This window comes from Papio anubis, chromosome 16, assembly GCF_008728515.1.
Source record: "Papio anubis isolate 15944 chromosome 16, Panubis1.0, whole genome shotgun sequence".
In the NCBI taxonomy this organism is placed as follows: Eukaryota; Metazoa; Chordata; class Mammalia; order Primates; family Cercopithecidae; genus Papio; species Papio anubis.
Window position 1 is genome coordinate 10990904 of NC_044991.1, and position 7367 is coordinate 10998270.

The window sequence follows — 7367 nt, forward strand, 5'->3', positions numbered from 1 at the left end:
CGCGCGCAGCGGCGCGGCGCGCGCGCAAGGTTCCCCATCCAGATATATCCAGATGCGCAAGAACCCCATCCACCCAACCCCAACCAAACATCCCCATGATCAAGATCCAAACCCCATTAGAACTGGCTCATGAACCCAGGGAGGCGGAGGTTGCAGTGAGCTAAGATCACGCCATTGCACTCCAGCCTGGGCAACAAGAGCAAAACTCCATCTCAAAAAAAAAAAAGATTCACACAGCCAGTCATTCAGCTGCAACTGATTCCGCATCTGCTCCGTTCTGAGCAGCCCATGACTGAAACGTAGAGCTTACCTGCTGAGGTGTTTCTGCCCGAAGGCGTCCTGGAGAAGGGGTGTTAACCCTACAACAGGCTGAGGAGACGAGGGGGTCATCAGCTACAGCAGCGCTTCTCAAGCTGGTCTATGACCAGCACCTGGGAGCTTGTAGAAACGCAAATTCTCAGCAGGGATCAGCCACTCCGGGGCAGGGCCCAGCACCTGAACCTTAACAAGTGACCAGGTGTTTCTGGGGAGAACCACTGGGCTGGGGCATGGGAGACTGGGTCCCAAGGGGACCAGTATCCAGGGAATTCTCTCCTTCGGCCAAGAGTTTGGGGCCTGACCGCGTTTTCTGCACCGTGGTCAAGGTGCTCGTAGGTGGACAAAGTGTGTACTCGGAGCAGGGGCAAAGCAGAAAAGAGTTCTAGAAGAACCTGGCATTTAAAATTTTTCCAGAAAGCATCAACATCAGCATCATGGGAAACACTAATATTCTGACGGACACTCAGTGTCTTTTACCCCCCAAATTAGGCGTTAGGACCATTGTAGGAAGCGAATGTGCGCTCAGGTTCTCCCGCACAGTTGGCCATTTCTTTGCCCTCTCACTCTTGCCTCTTCGGACCTTCCTTCTGGAAACATTGTCCTTTAGAAATGGCTCCAGGGAGGCTCCAAGCTCGCTTGGGATTTGTCTGAAGATGCCGACATCTTATTCTGGAAAGATCTTTTTACTCAGTACAAACGCAAGGTGGACAGTTATTTATAACCTGTTCATAGAGTGTTTGGTGACGTTGTTTTCCAGGCCTTCGGTCTCTATTAGTGCGGTCGGGAGGTTGGTCCGCCACCTAATTGCCGTGCATTTGGAGGTAATTAGTCTCCTCGGCAGCTTCTTTTGAAACCGTCTCTTTGCTGTTGTATATCAGCGTGTTGGGTCCAAGCATGGATTTTTTGTTTAATCCCTTGCTCAGGCTTTATCATGTTCTCTGAACTGAAATGCGCGTCTTTTAACCGTTCTGGAAAATCCTCAGCCATTACCTCTTTGAATAGCAAGTCTCGCCCTTCTCCCTCTTGGCGCTTTCTGGAGCTGCTAGCGGATGAGCATTCTCACTTCCTGCTCTGACCTTCCCTCTGAGCTTCCACCTCACACGTTCTGTCCTTCATTGTACGTTCTGGCAGTTGCTTCAGCTCCATCGTCTAGCCCGCTGATTCCCTCCTGCACTGAGTCTATTTGCTGTTCAGCCCATGCACTGAGTTTCTCATTTCACTTATTACATTTTGCAATCCAAGAAGTTCTATATGACTTTTTTTCATATCTCCCTGAGCACTTTCGTAGTCTGTTTTTCCTTGTCTATGCTCTCCATTTTTTAAATTTCTTTAGAGATGGAGTCTCGCTCTGTTGCCCAGGTTGGAGTGCAATGGCACAATCTTGGCTCACCGCAACCTCTGCTTCCTGGGTTCGAGTGATTCTCCTGCCTCAGCCTCCCGAATAGCTGGGATTACAGGCAGGCACCACCATGCCCAGCTAATTTTTTGTATTATTAGTAGAGATGGGGTTTCACCATGTTGGCCAGGCTGGTCTTGAACTCCTGACCTCAGGTGACCCACCTGCCGCAGCCTCCCAAAGTGCTGGGATTACAGGTGTGAGCCACCGTGCCCAGCCTAGAATTTTTAAACTTATTTTTATTCTATTTCTAATCATTCAAACGTGAAATCTTTTGATCTAGCGTTGCACGTTCGGCTTCTTCCAACTGCAACTCACTGTGGAATGTTCTCTCCTGGGTTTTGCAGTTTGAGGCTGTGGGCCTGGCGGTGTTCTGTAGGGACCCGGTAAGACCCTGATGAGGGATTGCTCTGGCTGTGTGCCTGGGGCCACCAAGCCAACACCTCTTTAGGTTAATTTCTTGGCTTGGGGTTTCTGGACCACTCCAAAACTTTGAACCCGATCCCGAGTGATCCACAGCCTAAACTGACACATTCTTAGGAAGCAATCCTTTTATCCACATTGATTGCAGAGGCCAGGACAAATGAATATCATTCTCATTTTTCTTTGCTAGAAGGTTGTCTTTTTAGAGCCCACCCTTACACTGAAGGTACAGCGTTTGAGGACTCCAGCTTGAGATGAGAGTCTCACGTGCCACTCCCAGCCTTTCGTCCGCTCAAGATAAGGTAGTGTCTTCTGTTCCCTGCACAAGGCCCCAGGTGTGGGCAATGTGCCTTGGGGCGTCCAGAAGTCAGCGTTTGCTTCCTGTCTGGCGTCGGTTTCCTCTTCGTTTCTGGCTCTCAGAAATTTTCCTCACTCCCTTGCAAACTTAGCTATGCATTGAATAAAGAAGTTTGTGGCAACTTGTCCTGGATTTTTAGGGGTTTTGTAGCAGAAGCCCCCCTTCCTCACCCCCGCCCCAGAAGGTCTGACTGTAGCAGAACAGGTCTCATTGCTTTACCAAACCATTTCTTCTTCCTTTGGGCTCACAGCAGGACCGCAGCGCCAGACTCCCCTGCACTGAGCGCGGCCACGTGTCTGCGTTCGGTCCAGTGGGATGTGGCTGGGAGTGGTGGGCACCATTCCTGCACCTGGCCCATAAAACCCTCCCACACAATGCTCCATGCCCTTCCCCTTTTTCAGTGGCCTTAGAAACCTCAGGGTGACGATGGCAGAGCCATGAGATAGATGTGCCTGGGTCCCTCGTCACTGCTCACAGGAGAGCTGCCTGCCATATCAGGGGTTAACAAGCAGGAGAAAAACCCCTGGGACCAAGGGTGTGTCAGCTGGTGGGACAGCACAGTCCACAAGCCCACCGTTTGCCAGAATCAAAGCCTCTCTTTGTGATCCCACAGCTTAGTGTCACACACAGAATCGTTGTCTGGCATAGGGATATCAGGAGGTTTATCTGGCCTGGATCTCAGGAGGTGGGACGGCGGGTTACAGAGCCCAAGCGGCCCCTGGCACTGCAAATGGGATGCTGGTGCTGAGAAAGATTCCCCCACTTCCTCCCACCAAGGCAGAGCTCTGGGCCAGGCCCTGCACTGGCTGCCAAGCTCCAGACAACGCAGCTGTGGTCCTGCTCTCCAGGAATTCCTAGGTAGTCGGGGACACAGGCACACACAAAGGTGGCCCTGGAACAAGAGGACAATGGCCGCAGCGGGTCTGAGGACAGAGGCCGTGTTACTCGGGTGACAGCACGTTCAGGCCGAGGCTCCAGGACCTGGGGGAGGACTAGGCCTGCTGCAAGGACCACATGGTTGACAGCACTGGAATCAGAGCACCAGGCAGGCCTCCCCTGGGCTGGAGCAGGTAGGACTCTTGGAGCAGCCCAGCCTCCCCTGGCAGGGGACAGTGCATACTTCAGAGACGGTGTGGACCCAGGGCTAGCAGAACTAGAAACTTCATCTCCGAAGCCGTCGATGACACCTTGCCTGGCAGTCACTGGAGTCCTCAGGCTGCCCACTGTGCAAACATGTCGTTGAGAAGCCATCAGAGCTCTAATGACTAGAGAGGCTCTTCTCCCGGGATGAGGACTGCTTCCTGCAGCTGGCAACACTCCCACGACAGGCTCTACGGTGACACAGGAGGCCCGAGGACAGGTGTCGGGACCCCCGCTGGGAACCCGATGTACGCAGCCTTTTCTGCTTCTCTCGGCAGCCCGCCAGGAGCAGGGGCAGGGCGACCAGCCTGCCAGCCGCCAAGGCTCAGGCATAGCCAATGGGCCACCACTCACACGGGCTGGAGCCAGGGTTTGAACCCAGCTGTACCCACTGATTTATGTATCATGCTGGCTGGGCTACGGAGCCTGGTTGCTCAGTCAAACACGAATCTAGATGTTTCCGTAGAGGTATTTTGTGGATGTGACTAACACCTACAATCAGTTAACTGTGAGTAAAAGCAATTACCCTTGATCACCTGGGTGGGCCTCTTCCAATCTGTTGAAGGCCTTCAGAGGAAAACCAGAGGCTTTCCAAAGAACATAGAATTCAACCCAGAGACTGTGACATAGAAATCCTGCCTGAGAGGCCAGCCGCAGTAGCTCACGCCTGTAATCCCAGCACTTTGGGAGGCCAAGGTGGGCGGATCACGAGGTCAGGAGATCGAGACCATCCTGGTAACATGGTGAAACTCCGTCTCTATTAAAAATACAAAAATTAGCCAGGTGTGGTGGTGCACACCTGTAGTCCCAGCTACTCGGGAGGCTGAAGCGGGAGAATCGCTTGAACCTGGGAGGCAGAGGTTACAGTGAGCCGAGATCGTGCCATTGCACTCCAGCCTGGTGATCAAGTGTGACTCCATCTCAAAAAAAAAAAAAGAAATCCTGCCGGAGTTTTCAACCTGCCCTGCAGAGTTTGGACTTACCAGCCCCCACAAACACATAAGCCAATTTCCTCTCTCTCTCTCTATTTATATATGCACAGTTGAACAATGCAGGTTTAAACTGCACAGTCTGCGTATACACGAATTTCCTTTCTCCTCTGCCACCCCTAAGATGGCGAGACCCCCCGCAATCCTCCTCCTCAGCCCACTCAGCGTGAAGATGATGAGGACGAAGACCTTATGATCACCCACTTCTGTGTAATGACTGATGAACATGTGTTCTCTTCCTTATGATTTTCTTCACATTTTCTTTTCTCTGGCTTCCTTTTTGTAAGAACACAGTATATAATACATTTGATATGTAGAATATGTGTTCATCAACTGTTGATGTGATGGGTAAGGCTTCTAGTCAACAGTGGGCTACTAGTAGTTAAGTTCTGGGGGAGTCAAAAGTCATATGAGGCAGGGGTTGGCGTCCCGATCCCGCATTGCTCAGGGGCCAGCTGAGTGTTTATCGGTCTGTCCCATTTCTCTGGGGGACTTCAGGGACACACCAGTGCTTGCTCCAGCCCTCCCTGCCTCCTCAACCAAGCCTCAGCCTTCTGAGAGCCTCCTGTGCACCAGACCCTGAGGCCCAGGCCCTGCCTTTCAGGAGTGCATGACTGTTTCTGTGATGGGCTGAATATTTATGTTCCCCCAGAATTTGTATGTTGAAGCCCAGACTGCCAGTGTGATGGTGTTAAGAGGTAGGGCTTTGGGGGCCGGGTGCGGTGGCTCAAACCTGTAATCCCAGCACTTTGGGAGGCCAAGGCGGGTAGATCACCTGAGGTCAGGAGTTCAAGACCAGCCTGACCAACATGGAGAAACCCCATCTCTACTAAAAATACAAAATTAGCCGGGTGTGGTGGTGCATGCCTGTAATCCCAGCGACTCAGGAGGCTGAGGCAGGAGAATCGCTTGAACCTGGGAGGTGGAGGTTGCCGTGAGCCAAGATCAAGCCATTGCACTCCAGCCTGGACAACAAGAGCAAAACTCCATCTCAAAAAGAAAAAAAAAAAAAAGAGGTAGGGTTTTGGGGTTTAGAGGAGCTGATGAGTGTGGAGCCCTTATGATGGGACCAGTGTTCTCGTAAGAAGAGGAAGGGAGCAGAGCTCCATGGCTGTCTCCCCACACGGGCACAAGGAAGAGGTCATGTGAGGACACAGTGAGATGGCACCATCCCAAGGCCAGGAAGGGGGACCCCCCAAGAACAGAATCTGCTGGACTCTGAGAACCATGAGATACACACGTCTGCTGTTCAATACCCAGTCTAGGGTATCAGCTCAGCTGCTGAGCTGACTAAGACCACCTCTCTAAGGATTCAGACTCACATACGATGCCAGCTCAACCTGCCCCAGAGAAGGGGGATGAAGGAAAGCCATGGGAGCCACAAAAAAGGGCTTGGCTGATTCTGCCCCAAGGCTCAGTATGGCTCAAGGAGGATCTGGGTCCTCAGGAGTCTAAGTGCTTGTGGAGGTGATGGGGGAGGTGATGGGGGAGGCAATGGGAGGTGATGGGGTGGTGATGGGAGAGATGTTGGGGGAGGTGAAAGGGGAAGTGAAGGAGGAGGTGATGGGGAGGTGAAGGAGGATGTGATGGGGAGGTGAAGGGGAGGTGAAGGGGAGGTGATGGGGAGTGACAGGGGAGGTGAAGGAGGAGGTGAAGGGGAGTGATGGGGGGGGGGAAGGAGGAGGTGATGGGAAGTGATGGGAGAGGTGATGATGGGGAGGTGATGGGGAGTGATGGGGGAGGTGATGGGGGAAGTGAAGGAGGAGATGATGGGGAGGTGAACGATGAGGTGATGGGGAGGTGAAGGGGAGGTGATGGGGAGTGATGGGAGAGGTGATGAAGGAGAGGTGAAGGGGAGGTGATGGGGAGTAATGGCAGAGGTGATGAACGGGAGGTGAAGGGGAGGTGATGGGGAGTGATGGGGTAGGTGATAGGGGAGGTAATGGGGGAGGTGATGGGGGAGGTTTCCCCAACCTTCCATGCCACCCCGGGAAACGGAGAACTCCTGGACTGCACCTGTTCAGTGTTTATCCACAGTGACCGGGAGGTTCTCGAGAAAGAAAGTGCCCCTCAGAAGCCTATCTGCTCCTCCTCCCCTCCGCCCCATACGCCACACGACACAAATCCCAGATGAAAGAGGAGGCCTGAGCTGGGGGTTGGGGTCATGCCTGGAGCCACCCATTGCCCCCATCACTGCAGGAGGAGACCCCAGGGCCTGGGTACCACCCACAGCCTCCCTGTCCACTTCCCATGCTTCCTGCAGCCTGGGCCAGCCCTGTGACCTGATGAGGATCTATTTTAGTTGCTGCACTGCAGGGCAGAGAAAAATTGCTCGTCCTCTGCACCGTCCCCCTCCGGTTACCCCATTTCAGAGCAGAGCCCCTGGGTTTTAGGATCAAACAGCAGTAGGAAGCCAAGAGCGCGGCCCGTCCATTAATCAGCTGTTAAGGACTCCCAGAAGCCCACAGACGTCTGTGAAGAGCGGTTTATTTTCCCTTACATCCTTAAAACCTGTGGCTCCAGCCAGAAAGAGCAGGGGCCTCAGAGTCCACCGGTCAGGGCTAGTCCTGGTGATGCCCTGTGGGTGGGGTCCCTGGAGAGGTTGCTTCACCTCCCTGAGCCTCCATTCCTCATTCACAGGAGCGGGAAGGAGAACGCCGTTTCAGCAGGCTGGCGAGCGGGTGAAGGGCCGTGAAGCCCAGGCACCCACCCCTGCACTCCGCCTCTCACGTGCCTCCCCAGG